General features: G+C 37.4%; 1 long non-coding RNA gene across 1 annotated transcript; it reads right to left on the reverse strand.

The window, feature by feature from the left end:
• Positions 1-1,317: 1,317 nt before the first annotated feature.
• Positions 1,318-23,729, reverse strand: LOC130457041 (uncharacterized). The gene is made up of 2 exons (XR_008916024.1): positions 15,700-23,729; positions 1,318-8,048 (listed from the first exon to the last, which is right to left on the reverse strand). It is a non-coding gene; the product is annotated as an uncharacterized LOC130457041 (long non-coding RNA).
• Positions 23,730-24,432: the final 703 nt, after the last annotated feature.

Genomic DNA, 24,432 nt, shown 5'->3' on the forward strand with positions numbered 1-24,432 from the left:
CATGTCCTTAACAAGACAAATTTGACCAGTCCTGAAATCAAGAAGGGCTTGGGTTCTAGGGTGAAATAGATATAACAACTTATAAATTGGAATAATGTTGATGGAATTTAATCAGGTGTGTGACAATGTTTTGAGCTACAAGAAGACTAAACTGGAGGTTCTATTCTATGTTAGACAAGTTTGAAAGGAGTGCAGGTAGATGCTTTGAACTTCAGTTTGGTTACACTCTAAGAGATTACTAAGGGCCTTAATCAAAGTTATTTGGAAGTTGGGGAGTTCCAACTGTAACCCATTGAGAGTAAATTATCATGAAAGGGGATTGATACATTCAACTTTTAAGCTAAGCCCAGTTGTTAAAGAAGGATGGGACAAGATGAAAACCTAAATCGAGCCAAGCAGCCTTAGGGTAAATTGCTCAGAAGCTATTAAACCCTTCCTTGCACACAGGAAGGAGAAAAAAGTGCTTATAATTGTTCCACACTGATATTTAGGGACTGAAATAGGGACCTCACAGAGTTGACAACCACTGTGTGAGAGAACTTAAAGATGAGCAGGGAGGTGAAAGAGAACAGATAGATGTTCTACTCTTATAATTGGATCCCTGACCTAGGGATAATTTCTGAAATTAATGTATGTGTTGTGGGAAAATCACATATGATTCTATAATTTCTCTGGACAGTTACCCTGAAGTGATTCCTGTATGGTCTTGTCTTAGCCTTTCAGATGGCCTAGGTCCAAGAGATGACACAGCTCTGATTTATATTACTGTGGAGGTACTTAATCCAGCACTCATGTTTTTATTTCAGGTTTTGTGACTAAAGTGTGATATGTAAATTATTGCCAGAATATGTAAGGATAGCTGCTATAATGTAGACTCATAGGCTTTAAGGAATCCTTAGAGAGGGTTAATGATCAGAAAAGCTTGTTTGAAGTGTGTGGAAATTCTTATTTGCTGATAAGCAGAATCTCAGCTGAAGTGGGTGAGACTTGTCTTTTAAGGAAGAAGAAGGCTTCTGGGATCTAATGGTGAAAAAGTACACAAAGGACAGAGAATGTCCTGGGATGTTTACAGAGGAATATTCTGGGCTCAACTGGGAATAAACCTTTGTTGACCATCTAGGCTGTTAATCCTTGAATGATACCATGATGGCATGAACTAGTGGTAGCTTTGTCCGGAACATGAAGCCTTCACTATGTGTCCCTTGGGACATGAGGAAATGTTTTCCCTGCCTTTCCTTTCTGACATTCCCATAATCAGTACATAATAAAAATGGTAAAATTAAAGTTTCCATTTCCTCAAACAACCTATTAGGTTAATAATTTTTAACATTATTTTATTTGGTCATTTCCGAGCATTATTCATTGCAGACAAAGATCACTTTCTACCCCCCTTCCCCCCATCTATCCCATAGTGATGCGCGATTCCACTGAGTATCACAAGTATTCTTGATTCTAACCCATTTCCATGTTGTTAGTATTTGCGTTAAGAGTGTTCATTTAGAGTCTCTCCTCAGACGTGTCTCCTCAACCCCTGTAGGCAAGCAGTTGCTTTTCCTTGGTGTTTTGACTCCCACAGTTTGTCCTCTGCTTGTGGATAGTGTTTTTTCTCCTAGATCCCTGCAGATTGTTCAGGGACATTGCATTGACCCTAATGGAGAAGTGCATTACCTTCAATTATACCAAGTGTGTCAGTCTCTGTGTACAATGTTCTCCTGGTTCTGCTCCTCATTCTGATTCAGTTCCTGGAGATCGTTCCAGTTTACATGGAATTCCTCCAGTTCATTATTCCTTTGAGCACAATTGTATTCCATCACCAGCATATACCACAATTTATTCAGCCATTCTCCAACCAAAGGGCATCCCCTCATTTTCCAACTTTTGGCCACCACAAAGAGCGCAGCTATGAATATTCTTGTACAAGTCTTTTTCCTTATTACCTCTTTGGGGTACAAACCCAGCAGTGCTATAGCTGAATCATAGGGCAGACATTCTTTTATCGCCCTTTGGGCATAGATCCAAATTGCGCTCCAGAATGGTTGGATCAGTTCACAACCCCACCAGCAGTGGATTAGGGTCCCTACTTTGCAACATCCCCTCCAACATTCATTAATTTCCTTTGCTGTCATGTTAGCCAATCTTCTAGGTGTGAGGTGATACCTCAGAGTTGTTTTAATTTGCATCTCTCTGATTATAAGAGATTGAGAATACTTTCTCATGTGCCTATTAATAGTTTTGATTGCTTTATATGAAGACTGACAATTCATGTCCCATGCCCATTTATCAATTGGAGAATGGCTTGATTTTTTGTACAATTGATTTAGCTCCTTGTAAATTTGAGTAATTAAACCTTTGTCTGAGGTTTTAATGAGGATTGTTTCCCAATTTGTTGCTTTCCTTCTGATTTTGATTACAATGGTTTTGTTTGTACAAAACCTTTTTAATTTGATAGAGTCCAAATTATTTATTTTGCATTTTGTGACTCTTTCTAAGTCTTGCTTGGCTTTAAAATCTTTCTCTTCCCAAAGTTCTGACATGTATACTATTCTGTGATGGCCTAATTTTCTTATAGTTTCCTTTTTATGTTCAAGTCATTCACCCATTTTGAATTTATCTTGGTGTAGGGTGTGAAGTGTTGATCCAAACCTAATCTCTCCCACACTGTTCTCCAATTTTCCAAGCAGTTTTTATGAAATAGTGGATTTTTGTCCCCAAAGCTGGGATCTCTGGGTTTGTCATAGACTGTCTTACTGAGGCCATTTACCCCAAGTCGATTCCACTGATCCTCCTTTCTGTCTCTTAGCCAGTACCAAATTGTTTTGATGAACACTACTTTATAATATAGTCTGAGATTTGGGACTGCAAGGCCCCCTTCCTTTGTATTTTTTTCATTATTTCCCTGGATATCCTTGATCCTTTATTCTTCCAAATGAACTTTTTATGTTTTTTTCTAAATCAGTAAAAAAATATTTTTCGGAAGTTCAATGGGTATGGCACTAAATAGATAAATAAGTTTGGGTAGGATGGTCATTTTTATTATATTGGATCATTGTACCCATGAGCAATTAATGTTTTTTCCAATTGTTCAAGTCTATTTTAGTTGTGTGGAGAGTGTTTTATAGTTGTGTTCATAAAGTTCCTGTGTTTGTCTCGGGAGATAGATTCCTAAGTATTTTATTTTGTCTAAGGAGATTTTGAATTGGATTTCTCTTTCTAGTTCTTGCTGCTGAGCTGTGTTGGAAATATATAGAAATGCTGATGACTTATGCGAGTTTATTTTGTATCCTGCAACTTTGCTAAAGTTGTTGATTATTTCGATTAGTTTTTTGGTTCAATCTATAGGATTCTTTAAGTAGACCATCATGTCATACACAAAGAGTGATAACTTGGTCTCCTCTTTTCCTATTTTAATGCCTTCAATTTATTTTTCTTCTCTAATTGCTACTGCTGGTGTTTTCTAGTACAATATCAAATAATAGAGGTGATAATGGGCCTCCTTGTTTTACTCCTGATCTTATTGGGAAGGCTTCTAGTTTATCCCCATTGCAGATCATATTAGCTGATGGTTTTAGATATATACTGTTTATTATTTTTAGGAATGAACCTTCTATTCCTATGCTTTCTAGTGTTTTTAATAGGAATGGGTGTTGTATGTTATCAAAGGCTTTTTCTGCATCTTTTGAAATAATCATGCAATTTTTGTTGGTTTGCTTGTTGATATTGTCAATTATGTGGATGGTTTTCCTAATATTGAACCAGCCCTCCATCCCTAGTATAAATCCTACTTGATCATGGTGAATGACTCTTCTGATCACTTGCTGGAGTCTTTTTGCTAGTGTACTATTTAAGATTTTTGCATCTATATTCTTTAGGGAGATTGGTCTATAATTTTCTTTCTCTGTTTTTGGCCTGCCTGGCTTTGGAATCAGTACCATGTTTGTGTCATAAAAGGAATTTGGTTGAACTCCCTCTTTGCTTATTATGTCAAATAGTTTGTATAGTATTGGGATTAGCTGTTCTTTGAATGTTTGATAGAATTGACTTGTGAATCTATCAGGTCATGTTTTTTTTTTTCCTTTGGAAGTTCCTTGATGGCCTGTTGGATTTCTTTTTCTGATATAGGATTATTTAAGAAATATATTTCTTCTCCTGTTAGTCTAGGCAATTTATATTTTTGTAAATATTCATCCATACCACCTAGGTTGGTATATTTATTGCCATATAGTTGGGCAAAGTAGTTTTTAAAGATTGTCTTAAAGTAAGGTCCCCCTTTTCATCCTTGATGCTGTTAATTTGCCTTCCTTCTTTCCTTTTTTAAAATTAGATTGACCAGTACTTTGTCTATTTTGTCTGTTTTCTCGAAGTACCAGCTTCTAGACTTGTTTATTACTTCAATAGTTCTATCACTTTCGATTTTATCAATTTCTCCCTTAATTTTTAGGATCTCTAGTTTGGTTTTCTTTTGGGGTTTTTTAATTTGTTTGCTTTCAAGTTTTTTGATTTGACTTTCCAATTCATTTATCTCTGCCCTCCCTAATTTGTTAATATATGCATTCAAGGATATGAATTTTCCTCTGAGTGCCACTTTGGCTGCATCCCATAGGGTTTGAAAGGATGTCTCACCATTGTCATTTTCCTCAATGAAATTATTAATTGTTTCTATTATTTCTTCTCTGACTAACCAATTTTGGAGTATCATATTATTTAATTTCTAATTAATTTTTGATTTGGCTCTCTATGTACCCTTACTGATCAATATTTTTATTGCCTTGTGATCTGAGAAGGTTGCATTTATTATTTCTGCTTTTCTGCATTTGAATGCTATGTTTCTGTGACCTAGTGTATGATCTATTTTTGTGAATGTGCCACGTGGTGCTAAGAAGAAGGTGTATTCCTTTTTGTCCCTATTTATTTTTCTCCATATGTCTATTAACTCTAATTTTTCCAAGATTTCATTCACCTCTTTTACCTCTTTCTTATTTATTTTTTGGTTTGATTTATCTAAATTTGATAGTGATTGTTTCAAGTCTCCCACTAATATGGTTTTACTGTCTATTTCCTCCTTCAGTTCTCCTAGTTTCTCCATTAACAATTTGGATACTATACCATTTGGTGCATACATGTTGATTAGTGATAATTCCTCAATGTCCATACTCCATTTTAACAGAATATATTTACCTTCCCTATCCCTTTTGAACAGGCCTATTTTTGCTTTGGCTTTGTCAGATATCATGATTGCAACTCCTGCCTTCTTTCTATCAGTTGATGACTAAAAGGTCTTATTCCATCCTTTAATTCTAACCTTGTGAGTATCAACCCGCCTCATACGAGTTTCTTGAAGACAACATATGGTAGGGTTTTGGGCTCTAATCCATTCTGCTATTTGTCTACATTTTATGGGTGAGTTCATCCCATTCACATTCAAAGTTATCATTGTCACTTGTGGATTCCCTGGCATTTTGATATCTTCCCCTAGTTCTGACCTTTATTCTTTAGCTATAACCTTTTGGAACAGTGATTTACTTTAGGTCAGTCCTCCTAGTCCCCTACCTTTATATGCTTTCCTTTCTAGACCCTCCCTTTTTATGTTCCCTTCCCCTACCCACTCTCCTTCCCTCCCTTTTTATACTCCCTTCCCCCTCCTTAATGTTCCTTTCCCTCTTACTCTGTTGGATAAGATAGAATTCAGGATCCCAATGGATCTAGATGTTTTTCCCTCTCAGAGTTGATTTCACTGAGAGTAAGGTTCTCGCGCTTTCTTCCTCTCCTTCTCATATGAGAGTTCTTCCCCTCCCCTTCCCATGTGTATCTTTGTGTGGGAAAGATTATTGTATTTAGTTCCCACCCCCTATTTCTTGAAGTAAATCTTAGTATCATTAATGATTCCCCCATCCCTTTTTCTTTCTTTGTCACCCCTTTCACCAAATCTTCTTGATGCCCCAATCTTTTGCTATGCATGATTCTTCTAACTACTCTTATGATGCATACAATTTTTGAGAGTTACACAATACATTTCCCCACATATTACTATATATAGATTGATATAAATGTAGTCCTTTTAGAAGAGAGTTTGACTTAAAGAAAAAGATAAGATTTTTCTCTATTTCCCTTTCTTTCATATTTACCTTTTCATGTTTCTCTTGCTTTCTGTGATTGGATGTCATATTTTCCACTAAGTTCTAGTCTTTTCTTTGCAAATACTTGGAAATCTTCTATTTTGTTGAATGCCCATACTTTCCCCTGGAAATATATAGTCAGTTTTGCTGGGTAGTTGATTCTTGGTTGGAGACCCAGCTCTCTTGCCTTTCTAAATATTGTGTTCCATGCTTTGTGGTCTCTTAGCATGTTAGCTGCTAAGTCATGTGTGATCCATATGGGGGCCCCTTTATATCTGAATCTTCTCTTCTTGTCTTCTTGTAGGATTTTCTCCTTAGCTTGGAAGCTCTTGAATTTGGCGACTACATTCCTGGGGGTTGTCTTTTGGGGATTTAGTATAGAGGGTGTTCTATGAATCCTTTCTATTTCTATTTTGCTCCCTTGCTCCTGAACATGTGGGCAATTTTCTTCTATAATCTCCTGTAGTATAGCATTGAGGTTTTTGTTTATCTCTGGTTTTTCGGGCAGACCAATGATTCTCAAGTTGTCTCTCCTTCCTCTGTTTTCCTGATCTGTCAGATTGTCAGTGAGATATTTTATGTTTTCTTCTAATTCATTAATTTTTTGGCTTTGCTTTATTGATTCCTACTGTTTTGAAAGCTCACTGTCTTCCAGTTGCTTATTTCTGGTTTTTAGGGACTGGGTTTGTTTTTCAGCTTGTACTACCCTTTTATTAAAGACTTCCAGCTCTTTCTCCAATTGTGAAGTCTTGTCTATCAGACTGCTGATCTCTTTCTCCCATTTTTCTTTCCAGAAGTTTTCCATCTTTTGGATAAGCTCCAATTTGAATTCTTCCCGAGCTTGTGGATAATTTTCATTTTGGGGGGAATGTTTTGATTTTGTTTGGATTTCATCCTCTTTCTCTTCTTTTCCTTGGGTACTCCTGCCATAAAAGTTTTCAATAGTCAATTTTTTCCCTTTCTTCTTGCAGGCTTGATTTTGGGCCATGTGAGCCATCCCTTTGGTGGTTATTGTCCCCTTTCCTTTTTGGGGTGAGGTCTGGGGGATATGGGTGGGTTTTTTGTGGATTTAGGTTGCCTCAGACTAGTTCTTCTGAGCCTCCAAGTTTTGTTAGCGCACCTGCCCCTGTGCTCAGCATGCCCTCCCCCATGCTTAGCGTGCCTGCCCCCGTGCTCTATGATCTCTTCTCACCAGTGCACAAGAATCTCCTGTGAAACTGCTCTGAGGTATGGATCTCTGGTATTCCCTCTCAGCTTCCAGGGACCCTGGCCTGACCCCCCCACTACAGCGAGGGGCAACACTTTGGCCTTAGGCAGTTTTTACAGACTCTCGAGACTCCTCACTGTTCACAGTTTGCAGGGGTTCCATTTTCTGTGCGCTTGCCAGTGTGCAGGGTTCTCCCGTGAAACCTCCCTGAGAGGTCGTTTCCTAGCAGTCTTTAGATCCCAAGGACCCTGGTGTGCCCCCCCAGGCAGAGACGTTCCTCACTCACTCGCTGTCCCGGTGAGTGCTCTGAGCCCCTACTCTGGTTCCATGAGGGAAGAGGGGGAAGGGCAGCTCAGTTCACGTTTTTTTGCAAGCTTTTCCTCCTTCTTATAGTGCGGCAATGTTCAAACCCCACGTATCTTCATTTCTGTGGGATACTGGAGATTTCCTCTGTTCTTCCAAAGATGATTTTTATGCTCTTTTGAGGTAGTCTATTTCGTTTGGTGCCAGGCAGAGGAAGCAATTCATATTTATATTGCAGCCATGTTTACTCTGAAGTTCTAGGTTAATAATTGAAATTTCTTAAATTTTAGGGAGCATACTTTGAGAAGTAGGTGAAGTTTCTTCATAGATGGCTTGTATTTGTAGCCTTAATTTGCCACAGTTGAAGTTTGGATCTTGAGCTTGGAAATATAGCAAAAAAGCTTTCTTGAATTTCCTCCCAGAACCTGGGGTAAAGAAATACATCTGTAAAATATTGTTATAGATGTTTATAGTTGTTTATAGCTAATGTGTATTTTGCAAAAGGATATCCTTTGACGGAAACACCACATCCCAACTCTGCAAATAATTCAGGAATTTCTGTAAGAAGATGATTTCTGAAGAAGTCTGTTGACTAAGATACCCAAATGCAAATGTTTAATGCCAATTGCTATTAATTTTCTCTGTTTCTATCTGGTGTTCTAGTTTTTAGCCCAGTCCTTGTTTCTATACTTCTATCTTAGGGGATGACTCGCCTCCTTGTGACCTGTCTGACAATCAGGGGAAGCAGTTTCTGGACATCTTTCAGATCTCCAAAAAGGTCCCCACCTACCTAGGACCCAGGCATTCACTGAGGACGTGCCCCTAAAGACCCTGTGTTTGCAACCTTTCTCTCCCTGTTAACCTTGACTACTATTCCAACCTGAAGTCCTAGACATTGCCTACAGCCAATACCTTTCTTCTAACAGTATGCAGGGACAACTCTACAACCATTCTCAGCTCTGAAGAAGCTATAGAATACTGAGACCATCACCTCCTTTCCCCTAGATATTTGGAGAGGAAGATGACATGGGCCTTATACCCCCAGAAACTCAGGCAGACTATTGTCAGGGAAATTCTTCTTTTCCCTTACATCCTCGTGACTCTTAGCAACAGTAAATACCTTCTCCCATCCGAAGGTGCCCAATGGTTGTGTGTGTCCTCAGGTTTGACCACCTGTGTAGTAAAGGCTCCTTAGACTCAAAGGTTCAGTTCATTAAGGATCCCATTAGCACTGTCCAGTTCATGGTACTGAGGCAACAGTACCAACCCCCTAAGCTTTGTAATAACAATATAGCCATGAGTAAGATTCCTCATTATGAACAACCAGAAGTGGGGGGTGTTATGCAGTAAAAAATCAACTGACCTCTACTCTAGTATGTGTGGGAGGACAGAATGTTCTGTGCAAGGTCCCAGGAACTACAAGGCCCTTGAGTATGCCAATAATCAGCCAACTGGCCCCTGGGTATCCCAACAATAACCCACCTTTCATGTCTGTCCAATCGCCCACCTGATATGCCCATCTTAAATCACCCATGTATTATGCTAAACTACCCAACATCATTAACAGAATGTTCCAGCTATCCCCCATCAAGTAAATCAACTATGACTGCTTTAAGCAATATAAACTCCACTCTGATTCTGCCTCTTGGGAACTCCTTGGCTGAGTTTCCCCTAGCGCTGCTAGTAATAAACATCCCCTTGCCTGAATTGCATTGTCTCCATATGTTTCTTGGGGTGGTCTTCCACTCAGACCCTAACAACTCCCTTTTCCCTTAGGCTCAGGGAGTCCACTTTGGCCAAGGCCTTTAACTACTTCTTAGCTCATCCTGATCCAGAGCAGTTTAAATTAATTCTCTCTCTCTGTGTCTCTCTCTGTCTCTCTGTCTCTCTCTTTCCCCCTCTTTCTCTTTCTCCCTCTCTCACTCCCCTTCCCTTAATTCCTTCTCTCTTCATTTATTAAAATCTCCATACCACAGCTGACTTTGGTATTTTATTATTTGGGAATCATCCCATTATGACAAAGTTATTTAGATTTAAGTAAAAACACTAAAATTTTCTCACAACAGGCAGGGTTCAGTCCCTCTCGGGGCTTCAGGGGTTCTTGGCAGGTGATGAACAGCTGGGTAAGAAAATAAAAAATGGGAGACAGCTATGTATGTGTCTCAGCCAGGGGCAGTCTTGGATCTAATGGCTGCTCCACCATGCCAGATCTGATGTTTAGTTTATTCCCATTTTCTTGACACAAAGATATATTACCTAACACATATGTTCAAATAAAGATAATTGGGAAAATGGTATATTAACTTTTAACAAATCACTTGATTAAAATTCTATATTCTTGTATTGTAATTATTGATTTTTGACAGAATCAATAAAGGTCTTGCTTAAGATAAATGATTTCATTACAGGTGGCATAATTTTCTCATTTACCTGTGAGGAGTCTAAGCTTACAAACAATCAAGGAAATTTACTTATTACTTTTAATAAAAAAGAGATGATCAATCAGAAACTCTTAAAGACAATTCAACAATTACAGAAGTGAGCTTGAGGGATCAGCGGGATACACAATTCAGATTCATTGCTAGATTATTTTTCAGGGTTAGCAGGGAGTTTCTGTAATGGGGAGTTTCTGATTAGTGAAATCAAGTCACTGAGGCATGTAGAAGCTTGGTATATCTCCAACGTTTGTATGGGCCTTTATGTTTGATTTATATGGTAGCTTCAGGAGAATAAATTTCTGTGAGTAGGAATATTCTGGGCTTGGTTTGTGGTTACCGTTTTTCTGGGAATTATGTACCTAAGTAAAAGTTAACCCATGTTATTCTTTTTGGTTTGGTTTTGAGAGTCTGCTCTTTTTGGTCATGTTTTGGGGAAATAGAGTGAAAGTATTTTGCTCTCTTATTATTCCTTCTGAGGCTAGTGAGGGGATAACAATCATGTCAATTCCATTAGTAAGGGATGTTAATGAGAGAAGTCATGCAAAGGGGGTTGAGTGGGCAATTCCATCTTGACAAAGGGCCACTGTGTGACCTCTTAGCTGCTTCGGGTGACTTTATCAAGGCATGGTGGCCTGATGGCTCCCAGCAGAAGAGGACAATGAGATCAAAGGAGCTACAAATAATACATGAAAAATAGGAGGAATTTGTCTTAGATCATGAAAGAGCTTAAAGAGCTTTTCAAAAATTAAACAGAAAAATATGTGGGAAATGAATGAAAACAATGGAAGGAGTCAGGATCATGGAGAAGGAAACAGTACTTCAGAAAATAAGATCTTAAGCTGAATTGGTCAAATGGGAAAAGACATGCAAGAGTTTAATTAAAAAATAATTCTGAGAAAATTATAATTGGCCAAATGGAAAAAAAAAACTTTAAATGCTTACTAAAGAAATAGTTCCTCAAAAAGTTAAACTGGAGAAGCAGAAGCTAATGATTTTAAGAGATACCAAGAAACAATAAAGCAAATCAAAAGAATTTTAAAAAAATAAGAAAATATGAACTATCTCATTTGAAAAACAACTAACCTGATAAAAGGATCCAAGAGAGACAATTTAAGAATTATTGGGCTACATGACATCCATGATATGAAAAAAGTCCAATTGTCAAAGAAAATTTCCTCAATCTTCTCTTACAAGAAGGTAAAATAGAGATTGAATGAATCTATCAATCACATCCTAAAATATATTTCCAAATAAATTCTCCAAGGATTATTATAGTCAAATTCCAGAGTTCTCAGACATAGAAGAAAATACTTCAACTAGCCAGAAAGACAAAAAAATCCATATATTATAGAACAACATCCAGGATTGCACACAACTTAGTAGCATCTACATTAAAGGACCAGAGCCCTTATAATAGGATATTCTAGAAGGCAAAGGGCCAAGATCTAAACTAAGACTCATTCCCCAAGAAAATTGAGTATATTCTGTTGGGGCGGGAATGGTCATTTAATTAAATGGAAAATTTTGAAGTATTCCTGATAAAAGGACTACAGCTAAATAAATCTCAAGATTGAAGGGAAGCATAAAAAGATAAACAAGAAATTGAAAAACTTAGGGGATTCAAATAAGTGATTTTTAAAAAATATTCGTCTATGGGATACAATACTTACAACTCTTTAACTTTTTAAAATCAGTATTTGGGCAATCAGAAGGAGTATACAACAATGGAGGTTGTAGGAGTAAAATCACTAAGATAATATGATATCCCCCCAAAAATTTGAGAAGTAATATAGAGTATTATACTGAGAGAGGTGTGAAGGAAGAGGTAGAATGGGATAAATTATCTTACCTATGGAGGTGTGAAAAATCTATTTTAGTGGAGAGGGGAATGAGGTTGGTGAAAGGCAGTGTTTAAACCTTTCTATCATCAGAATTGAATTAGAAAGAATAGCAACCATACTCTGTTCTGGATAGAAACATATCCTTTAGAGAAGAAAGTAAGGAATAAGAAAAGTTAAGAAGGGGAGAGGATAAAAGGGAGGGTGAACTGGGAAAGACAGTGATTAAAAACAAACAAAAAATTATGAGGAGAGAGTGAGTAAAAGGAGAAAAAAGAGCAGGATAAAAAAGGAAAATAAGATGGATGGGAATACACAGTTGGTATTCATAACTGTTAATGTGAATGCAATGAACTCACCCCCCCCCCCAAAAAAGAAACTACAGAAGCAGACACGACAGTAGATTAATAATCAGAAAGAGAAATTCTATTTAAAGTCCTTCTAACCAATTTAAAATGACTGAGATACTACTTGCCAAAACACAGAAATAATAGAAACACAATTACAAAACATGTTGTACACAAGTGAAGTTAGAGTCAAACAACTGGAAAAATGATAACTGATCAATTTTTTTAACCTCTTGATGTTATTGACCTTTATTTCTTCCAGATCAATTTTATCATTTTTTCTAAGTCACTAAAATAATTTTTGCTAGTTTCTATAATAATAAATAAATCAAACATAAAATTCCACTCATAAGAATATAATAAAGCTCACACTTCCTGGAGCTCTCATTGGTTAGTTCACAAAAACCCCACCGTATCAGCAAATCCAAAGAAACAAACACAGCTCAGGCTCTGTCTCTCCCAGGAACTCTTGTTCCTGGTGGCCCCTCTGCTGCCGCTACTGGTACTGCTGTAGAAGAACTCTCTTGGCTTGGCTGACCTTGGTGCTGGACCTGGAGGAGGATGCAGCTAGGAAACGTGCTCCCTTCCCTGCAGACCCTCCTCCTCTTCTCTGCCATTCTCCTGATCCTGGCCAGTTATGGGCAGAGGAGGAGGCAGGACCCCAACTACCCCCCGGGACCTCCTCAGATGCCCATATTTGGCAACATCTTCCAGATAGACTCCAAAAATCCCCATATCAGCATCCAGGAGGTAAGGAGTGTGAGGGGAGGGCAAGAATCCACCAGCTGTGAGGGGGCAGAGGAACTGGGTGGCTTACAGCCTGCATGTGATCATCCCTGCTCGACTCTATCTGGAGGCAGCCTCTTAAGATGGAAAAAATCTGGTTTAGAGCCCTGGGGGGCTGGGCTCCCCTCCTTCTGACATTTACCTCCTTTGGGACTCTGAGAAACTCAGAAACTCATCATTTCTTGGATGAGTCATTGTGGAGAAATTTTTTCTGTATGGCTCTGATCAGATGGCCATTGAGATCCCTTCTGAACTGTCATCCTGATCAAATGAGATGATATATAAAAGTGCTTTGTAACTTTAGAGCAAAAGAGGAATGACGGTATTTTCATCGTCATCATCACCATGCAAAGTCACTGAACCTCTGCTTTTCTAAGTTTCCTCTTTTGTTCAAAAAGAAGAAGAATCCTAGCACTTCCCTCCCAGTGTTGTGGAGATCAAATGATTTAATCATTTAAAGGGCTTAGCACAATGCTTGGAGCACATTAGACATTTATGGACATGCAGAAAACAGATGGACAAATAGATGGACAGAGAGATAGAATGAGAAAGAGATCTGGATAGGTATATAGGTTTATATTATATGTAAGATATCATTATTGTCTATAAAATGAGAGGGGAGCTGCTTGAAAGAAGGGGCTGTCTTATGGCTCTTTTGGCATCCTCAGCTCTAGGTATATTGTGGCACACAGTAGATTTTTTAAAAAATATTCATTAATTGACTGACAGGCAAAAATCGTTGTATGAAGCCTCTGAGGTTCATTCAACCATTTGAATCGCAGGCTCTAAATATGGACAGTTCAGCATTTCCTAAAAACTATTTTTGATAACTACATTTTAATACATTTGGTTACCTTTATAATGCTATATATTCTCTTTTATGCATTTAGAAACTTTCCTCAGAGAAGGGATCCATAGGCTGCCCTAGAGTACCAAATGGATAACACCACAAAAAAGGTTAATAATCAGTGCTCCAGTGGGGGCAGCTGGGTGGCTCAGTGGATTGAGAGTCAGACCCAGAGATGGGAGATCCTGGGTTCAAATCTGCCCTCAGACATTTCCTAGATCTGTGGCCTTGGGCAAGTCACTTAACCCCTATTGCTTGGCCCTTATCACTCTTCTATCTTAAAACCAATATCCAGTATTGATTCTAAGATGGAAGGTAAGGGTGAAAAAAATGATCAGTGTTCTAGGTCTCTGATCTTAGGATTTTAAACAGTTGTGAACAGAGTTGGCTGATCACTAGCCTTATTGTTCAACTCTAGCTAATAATATTGGCACTGCCACCTTCACAATAGTCTTCCTTCCTATTACATTAAGCAAATAAACACTGATTAATATTATTATTAAATGACATCAATTAGTAAGTTGGTAAATAAATTAATCATTAATTTCTGATAATTGTAATTAGAATTTTGTAGTATTTTAAGATTCTCAAGGTGCTTTACAATTGCAGAAATATTTTCTGCTTTTTCCCAGGTCCTAGTCTCACTTAAATCACTTAATATTCCTTTGCATGTACTCTCTGTTTATTCATCTATAAGGAGATCATTACCTTCCTATGTCAGTTCCTCGAGGATGTGGATGATTAGGTTTTGTGACTGCCTGCTCAGCTCCCAGCACCACACCAGGGTCATGTGTAAGGAAAAGATCAAAGCACAAGAGGGTTTTTGCAAGGAAAATCAAGAAATGGAATATTGACTGAACTGCTGATCAACAGAGGGAGAAGATTCCACTAGAATCTGGTCAGAAGGCAGTCAAGAAGCCCAGCAGCTAGAACTCTCCCTTCTTACCTTTTGACTGTTGGGAAGAGGTTGACAGACAGACTTGCTCTTGATTCATGATTACTTATTGACTGAGTACTAAGATGATTTGGGAGCTTAGCTCTGAAGAAACTTTGTCAGTTTTGTTATTAATATCTCCCCATAGAGAAAATAACCCTATTTCCTGAATTGAACACCATGTGAAAATCTTTCAATCAACAGGAAACCATGACAGAATAGGGAAACCTTATTCCCCTCTCACCTCCTCCATTTTCCTGATTTCCCCTACCTGAAGAATAAAACCCCTTTTAAGTAAAAATCTAAATAGTTTGATTAGTCCTTGGATAAACTCTTAAAGCTTACCATTCTGAGAAGAGCTATTGCAGTTACCTGAGAGAGAGAGAGAGAGAGAGAGAGAGAGAGAGAGAGAGAGAGAGAGAGAGAGAGAGAGAGACAGAGAGAGAGAGAGAGAGAGAGACAGAGAGAGAGAGAGACAGAGAGAGAGAGAGAGAGAGAGAGAGAGAGAAAGACAGAGAGAGAGACAGAGAGACAGAGAGACAGAGAGACAGAGAGACAGAGAGACAGAGAGACAGAGAGAGAGAGACAGAGAGAGAGAGACAGAGACAGAAAGTGTTGTGAGGGGAAGGAGTTCAAAATCCAGCCTTTGCCTTAGCTGGCTTCCTGTGTCCCTATCCTATTAACATAAATGTAGTAATAGCATCGATTATACATGATCTTATGAATTATGTTTGGTGGGTTGAGCTAAACTCAATGAAATGCAATTGGATCAGAATGAATTGAATGGACTTCATTGGAATTGATGTTTCACAAACCTAGAATATCTGATAACAGTACAGATAAAAAATAGCCTGGAATACAATGGAAGTGATAAACTCAAACTAACCTTTTTCCAGTGTTTCAGGAAATATGGAAATATTTTCTCCATTGAGCTGCTTGGTACTCCCATGATAGTTGTAACTGGATTGCCACTGATAAAGGAAGTCCTAGTCAACCAAGGCCATTTGTTTGTTGATCGCCCCAGAGCTCCTTCACAATCTTACATCTTTAAAATAAATGGTAAGTTCTTCGAATTATTGAAATTATTGAAAAGTTTCTGACCTCTCACCTTCATCCTATTTGGAGAATTAAAATAATATTAGAAATATACTGTTCCTCCTTCATTCCTTCATGTCTAAGAGTGGGGTGAGGGTGAGTAGTTTAAATGGGAAATTAACAAGAATTGCAAAGGTTTCAAATTCATCCTTTAAGAAGATCAATTAAATTCAATGATACATGTAAAACCCAGTGTAAATTGCTTGTTGGCTATGGGAGAGGGGTGAGAGGAAGGGAGGGAAAGAACATGAATCATATAACCATGGGAAAAATCTAAATTAATTAATTAATAAAAGTTTTCAAATAAAAAAAAATCAGTTAAGTCTGCGAGGGCACCTGGGTAGCTCAGTGGATTGAGAGCCAGGCCTAGAGATAGGAGGTCCTAGGTTCAAATCTGGCCTCAGACACTCCCCAGCTGTGTGACCCTGGGCAAGTCACTTAACCCACATTGCCTAGCCCTTACCACTCTTCTGCCTAGGAGCCAATATACAGTGTTGACTCCAAGACGGAAGGTAAGGGTTTATAAAAAATGAATAAAGAAGTCTTAGATTTTCAACCTGAGAACAAAAAGAGTCAGTGGGAAAGGGGAGAGATATGAGAGCTTTCTTCAAAGATTTAAATGCCTCTTAATAGAAAAGGAATTAGACCTGTTCTCCTCACTACAAATGATAAAAAATAGACCAGCTACAAAGGATGAGGGTTAAAGCTGGGTAAAAATTGACAATATATGCGGAAACATTTCCTAACAATTAAAGCAATCCAAAAATAAAATATTTTTTTCCTGAAGACCTTGAAGATCCCCTTATTGGAAGTCTTCAAGCAAAAGCTACTGATTATATTTTGTTGGTGTTCCTCTCTGGGTACAAATTTGACTGCAATTTCTCAGAGAATACTTCCAACTCTGAAAACCTGTCCATTTATGATTCTTTTTTTCATCAAAAGATATTTATTGAGTGTCTTTATATTCTAGAAACAGTTGGGATTACAAAGATGAATAATACAGTTCTAACCTTGAGAAGTTTACAGCTTGGTAGCATAGATATGACATAGAATGACAGAATCTCAAAAACTAATAGGGGTCTCTGAAGTCATCTAGTCTAAAAAGGTGTCTCTGTAGGAATGCTGTCTGCCCCATCCTCTAAGAGGGGTCATCCAGCCTTCACCTATAGATTCCAGCCACTAATGGTGGTCTCATCACCACTTCCTGGGCAGGAATTCTACTTTAAAGACTCTGATTGTTTTTGATTTTTTTAGATATAGCACTACATATACTAAGTGTATCCAGCTCTGCCTCTTTGCAGCTACTGAATGCTGATCCTGTTTTTGCTCTGTGATGCTAACTAGAAAAAGGTATAATCCCTCGTCCCCATGATTCCTCTTCAAATAATTGAAGATAGTCTTCTCTTCTCCCAGCTAAGCTTCCCAAGTTTATGCTGATGTGGCATGGTTTCTGTCATACCATGATCCTTTTTATCCTCTTCTGGACATTTTCCAACTCATTATTGCTTTTCCTAATACATGGAATCCCAAAATGAACACAGTATTGCATATTTGACCTTTTGTGTGTGGATGTAGATGTGTATATATACATATGTATACATATATATGTATATGTATATGTACACACACGTTAATATACAAAATAGATTATGTGATATAAAGGGTTATACCAACCACTCTATAGGGATTTTGGATAAAAAAGATTTACTGTCTTATTGAAGGAGATTCAAATGATTTTATGAAGAAAATCACTTTTAAACTAGTCCTCGACATAATAGAGATGTAGATCAAGAGCTGGCAGGGACCTCAGAAGCCTTTTGGTACAACTGCTGCCTTTCAGAAATGTGTCTATTTTAGTGTCTATTACATGCCCTCCCCCATCTCTTTCCCTCGTTTTTTGTGCTCCCTGCCCCACCTCTACCCTTTAGTTTTTGCCTTCTCACCTTCCCTATAGGGTGGGATTGAATTTTATAACCCAATGAATCTAGATGCTCTTCCCTCCCAGAATTGATTTCACTGAGAGTAAGTTTTAAGTATTTTCTCTTAGCACTCTCTTCCTCTCCTTCTTATAATATTATTCTTCCCCTCCCCTTCCCATGTTTCTCCTTGTGTGGCATAGATTATCCTTTTTATTTTATTCCTTCAAGTTTCACTTGGTGCCATCTTCTATTCCTTACTCCCCTTTTTCTCTTTTTCTTTTTCTTTTTTGCATATCATCTTAGGTCACTTATTACCCCAATCTTTACCAATGAATGATTTATCTAATTACTATAACAGTGAATATAATTTTTGAGTGTTACAAATAACTTTTTTCCCATATGTTAATATGAAAAATTTGATCTTATTGAAGCCATTAAATGAGAAAACTTAAATAAAGAAAAACATTTGCCCCCTTTCTTCTCTCTTTCTTCATTTACCTTTTCATATTTCTCTTCATCTTTCTGTTTGGATATCAAACTTTCTACGTAGTTCTGGGCTTTTCTTTACAAATACTTGAAAATCTTCTATTTTGTTGAAAGCTCAAACTTTCCCCTGGAAATATGTATTCAATTTTGATGGGTAGGTTATCCTTCGTTGAAGACCCAATTGTCTTGCCTTTCTAAATATCATATCCAAGGCTTGTAGTCCTTAGTGTGGAAGCTGCCAGATCTTGTATAATCCTGATTGGTGTTCCTTGATGTCTGAATTGTCTCTTTTTGGCTTCTTGTAAAATTTTCTCCTTAGCTTGGAAGCTCTTGAATTTCGTAATTACATTCCTGGGAGTTGTCTTTTGAGGATTTGGTGTAGAGTTTTGAACTCTTTCAAGGTCTATTTTGCCTTCTTGTTCAAGAACATCAGGACAGTTTTCTTAGATAATTTCTTGTGGTATGATATCAATGTTTCTGCTTATTTCTGGGTTTTCAGGAAGACTAATTATTCTCAAATTGTCTCTTATTGACCTGTTTTCTTGGGCAGTCATCTTCTCAATGAGATATTTCATGTTTCTTTCTATTTTGTCAATCTTTTGATTTTGCTTTATTAATTTTTGCTGTTTTGTGAAATCATCAGCTTCTAATTGCCCAATTCAGATCTTAAAAATTGGTTTTTCACTGTATTCTTTTGATTTTCCACTAAAATTTTTTGATTTGAAAGTCACTGTCAAGACTTTGATAGGGAAGCATTAAGGGTGGAGTAGAAGAATTACCAAGAGTAGAAAGGGTCCAGTTGATGATAGTTGAATGGTTCTTCTAGTTTCAACATTTTGAGTGTCCTTGATTCTTGGCCACATAATTGATGTCCTTCCACCCAAACTTTCCAGTTTTACCTGTGACAGATCATCTTCTGTTATCCTACATTTTAGCCAGAGTGTTCCTCCCTGTTATGACTGGAGAGTGCAGAGTAAGGTCAGCAAAGAAACTTCAAGGCCCTCTGTCATTTGACAAATGATGTAACCAAAGTCAAGTGAATTTTATAAGGTCACATAGCAAGTAAATTTTAGCTGCAGGATTTAAATCTACATCTTCTTAAGTCCAAGATCAAAGCTCTATCCTCTAAACAAAACCCCCAAATCAATTCATAAATACTCTGATATGAAAGACAATATCCTTTGACCTGCATCTATCCCACTCCAACAGTTCTTTCTCTTTTATTGAATAGCATTTTCTATCATAGTGTTTCAGGATTTTCCCAGGCATTGCATTCCTGATAGTAGCCAAGTTTTCCCAGTTGATCATTGTATAATATTTCTGTTACTGTTGTAAATCTTGAAATTTCTCAGACTTGTGAATGTTAAAAATTTCCCCATTGGGGAATTCTCAATTGAAACAATCCCCTACTAGGAGCATTCCCCATTTTGACTGTGAGAACTCGCCAGGATCAGAAATGGGAGGACCTCTACTCCACCCGTACTTAAGACTGCTTTAGGGGAGAAAACTCCTTGCTAAACAATGAGGTGAAAACTTATTCAGAGGTTTTCTCTTGAGGGGATTAGTCGACTCAGCTGTGTTTTCTCTGGTTCAGATTTACTGAAGGGATTAGTCGACTCAGCTGTTTTTTCTCTGGTTCAGACTTAGAGGTTTTCTCCTAAAGGGATTAGTCGACTCAGCATTGTTTTTAGAATGTGTTGTCCTTTGGAAAAAGTCTACAGCGATTGGTAGATGGAAGAACTTAGGGGAGGTGACTAGGAGAAAACCCCCTATATAAGAAAGAGATTCGCTTGAGAAGGGAGCTCTTATGGGGATCCTTTTGGAGAATCTCTCTTGAGAGAGGCTCTGGAGAAGGGAAGCTCTTGGAGGACAATCTCTAAGGAGGTCTCACTGGAGCTCCTCTGAGGGGACTCTGTCCCTCTGGAGGCTCTTGAGAGAGGCCCTTTGAAACAGTCTCTGGCTGGAAGGCTCTTTGAGAAGGACTCTGGCTGGAACTCTCTCTGAGGAGACTCTGTCACTAGAATCCTTGCTTAGACAGACCTTGTGGTGAGTGATAAAAGACTGACTCACTGATCTTTCTCTCTTAAGACTCAGGTCTAGGCCATGTTGGCTTGAGGCCCTTCATACTTATTTCCTTTTTCTTCCTTTCTCTTCCTTTCTTTAATTCCTCATTCGTATTAATTAAATTCTCTATAAAACCCAGTTGACTTGGGTATATTCATAATTGGGAATATTTCCCTGGAGACCACCTTATATTTGATTTGAAACAAGACACTGTAGTGAAAATATATTTTCTGGGGTCACAATTTACTCATCCACTCTTTTACTCACTACAGTTTATGACCCCAACTCTTTTAACTGCCACAGTTTACAACCTCAACCATTTTAATTATAACACTGTGTATATACTCCTGGCTCTACTTATTTCACTCTAAATCAGATCATTTAGCTCTTCCTAGCAGCTCTTCCTAGCCTTTTCTGAAATCTTCTTGCCTATCATTTTTTATGGCATAATAGTATTTCAATACTAATCTGTACCATCATTTGTTCAGCTGTTCCCCTTTTGAGGGACATCTCAATTTCCAAATCTTTGAAACCACAAAAAGAGCAAATATAAATATATTTCCTCATTTTTATTATCTCTTTGGAATATATGCCTAATAGTGGTATTACAAGATCAAAGGGTGTGCAAACTTTTATAACCTTTTTGATATAGTTGTAAATTTTCCTTCAGAATTGTTGGATCATTTCACAATTCGAACAAAATGCATGTGTCCCAATTTTTCCATATCCCTTGCAACATTTGTTATTGCCATTTACTGTTATATTGGCAAGTCTGATAAGGTTAAAGTAGTATCACAATTTTGTTTTATTTGGCATTTCTCCAAACAGGAATTTTTAGCACATTTTTATGTGTTCCTTTGACCATTGGTCAATTGGGAAATGCCTTGTAATTTTATAAATTTAACTTCATTTCCTATAGATATGAGATTTCAGACCTTTATCAGAGAAATTTGTTGTACGATTTTTCCCCCAAGTTTGTCATTCCACTTTTCCTCTTGTTTATATTAGTTTTGTTTAAAACTTTTAAATTTAAAAGCATTTTAATTTAATATAATCAAAATTATTAATTTTATATCATATCCTGCTCTTTATCTCTTGTTTGGACATAAATTCTTCCCTTCTCTAAATATTTGACAGATAAATTATTCTTTGACCCCCTAACTTATAGCTAAATCATATACCCATTTTGACTTCATCTTAGTATACTGTGGGAGACATTGGTTCATGCCTACGTTCTGTCTTACTGTTTTTCCATTTTCCTACAAGTTTTGTTAAAAGGTAATTTCTCATTACAAAATCTTGAGTCTTTGGGTTTATCTAAGTTCATTTATCCTTTATATTTTGTATCTAATACATTCCATTGATCTGCCATTCTATTTCTTAGCCAAAACCAGACTCTTTTGATGATTACTACTTTATAGTACAGTTTAAGATCTGGTATGACCAGTCCATCATACTATGCATGTTTAAAAATAATTCCCTCAACATTCTTGACCTTTTGTTATTCCATATTAATTTTGTTATTTTTCTTATTCTATTAAATGATTGTTTGACAGTTTTATGGCATTAACAAGTAAATTATCTTAGGTAGAATTGTCACTTTTATTACACTAGTGGAACCTACCCATGAGCAATTAATTTTTTCCAATTGTTTGGATGTGACTTTATCTGATAAGTATTTTGTCTCTGTGTTCACAAAATTCCTGGATTTGTCTTAGATGGATACATGTCTTAGAACAAGAATACATTCCCAGGTATTTTATAGCATCTAGAGTCATTTTGAAAAGAATTTCTCTTTCAATCTCTTGCTGCCGAACTTTATTGGAAATATATTAAAAAGCTGATGATTTGTGTAGACTTACCTTATAGAGATTCAGGCTTGGATGGCTTTGGTCTTGGTCTACAGGCACAGTTCAGACCCAGGGCATCAAGAGCTGTGAGGTGATCTTCTCAGCTGCTTGACTGTCTTCTTCAATGGCCCCCTCAGTTGGAAATTGGTGGGGGGAAAGGTGTCAAAATCACCAGGAAAAGGATGTAAATCTTTCCTCAGGAGCAAAGTCTTTACCAGCCCTCTCCTTAGACTGTCTCAGGATTGAGGATTAACTTCCTCTTGCTGGCAGAAACTCTTGCTCTCCCAAGATTCCAGAATATCTCCTGGGGCCACTCCCCTGCTGGGGCTGAAAATTCACCAATTTCCCAGACTGTAACTTCAGTTCTAGGGTTTGAAACCTCTATCACCCTCCACTGTCCATTTTTCACACCTCTTTAGGTGAAATAATTTACCCCAATCCACAGCTCCCTTTCCATTATTCTTTCTGTAATATTTTTTGCCACCTTGATTTTTTTTGCATTTCATAGCATTCTAATAAGCTTACTTCTAACATTATTTCTATGTATATACTTTCTATCTGATCTACTACTAATAAAAAATTTTAAGAATTACAAATAACATCTTTCCATGTAGGAAAACATACAGTTTGATATTATTGAATTCCTTAACTTTTCTCTATTTTATTCATGTTTTTAGGCTTCTTTCTAAGGTCTTGGGCTTCAGCATCAATTTTCTATTTGGATCTGGTCTTTTCAACAAGAATACTTAAAAATCCTCTATTTCACTACCTCCCAAAAGTATATATTCAGTTTTGCTGGATAGACGATACTGGGATATAAACATAGATCTTTTGCCTTCCAGAATATTAGATTCGAGCCCTTCTGTTCTTTAATAACAAAGGATACTAATTCCTGTGTAATCCTGACTATAGCTCCATGGTTTCTGAATTGTTTTTTTTGAGCTATTTGCAGTATTTTTCTTGGATTTGGAGCTCTTGAATTTAGCTATAACATTCCTGGAGGTTGTAATTTCTGAATTATTTCTGGATATAACTGTGGATTATTTCAATTTCTATTTTCTCTCTTGTTCAAGGATACCACAAAAGTTTTTCTTTTAATTTATTTCTTGTATTATTATTTTTGGTAATCTAATAATTCTTATATTATCTCTCTAGGATTTATTTTCCAGGTTACTTGTTTCATCAATTAAATATTTCACGTTTTCTTCCTTTTTTTCATTCTCTTGCTTTTTTATTATTGTTTCTTGTTATGTCATGAAGCTATTAACTTCTAACTTGCTTACATAAGCCAAGTCATGTGGAATGCCTTGATATGGGCTTCAGGATCTCACTGTATGCTTGGACAAGTATTCTAACCTCTTTGTTTTGCACCAGGTATTACCCTTACTATCTCCCATGTAGTAGAGCTTGGGACCTTTGTTTGGGCTTGGAAAGGGGCTCAGAACCTCCTTCTAATCCCACAACAGCTAGCTATTCCATGAACTACAGGGAGGTAATATCTGGGCCTTCCCTGAGAACTGGGCTGGGACATAGAACCTTAAGGGTGTGGGTGGGTGGGTGGGGTTCCATTGAAGTTGTCTTAGGTAGTGACTCAGGGTCTTGTCATTGACTTGGGCTCAAGTTCAGAACCTGGAAGAATAGATATGGGGGAGGGAATATTTGCTATGGCCTGCTATGTCCTCTCACCCTAATGACCAGACCCTTTCTACCTACTTTCAAGTTGTTTGTTTGTTTGTTTGTTTGTTTGCATTCATGAAACTTGCTTGTCTCTTGTCACCTCATTGGTTTTTTCACTCTAGTATTTGCTTTGAAACAATATTTTAAGTTTGGTTGGAGAGGATACTCATAGTGTTTCAAGCTTTCCCTACTTCTACTCTGCCATTGTGGATTCCCCACATTGTTTCCACTTTATTTTTGTAATGTTTGTAACAGTCATGTCTGACTCTTCAAGATCCCATTTAGGGTTTTCTTGGCAGAGATATTGGAGTCCTTGGTTATTTCCTTCTCCAGTTGAGGAAAGTGAGTCAAATAGGATTAAGTGACTTGCACAGAGTCACATAGCTAGTAAGTATATAAGGATAGATTTGAACTCAGGTCCTCCTCATTCCAGGACCAATATTCTATTTATCCACTGAGCTAATATGCTTCAATATTGGCTTAAAAACTTTTAAAAAGCAATGAACTTCATCCCAACAGTTGTTTCCT

The sequence above is a fragment of the Monodelphis domestica genome, chromosome 2 (genome assembly GCF_027887165.1).
Source record: "Monodelphis domestica isolate mMonDom1 chromosome 2, mMonDom1.pri, whole genome shotgun sequence".
NCBI lineage: Eukaryota > Metazoa > Chordata > Mammalia > Didelphimorphia > Didelphidae > Monodelphis > Monodelphis domestica.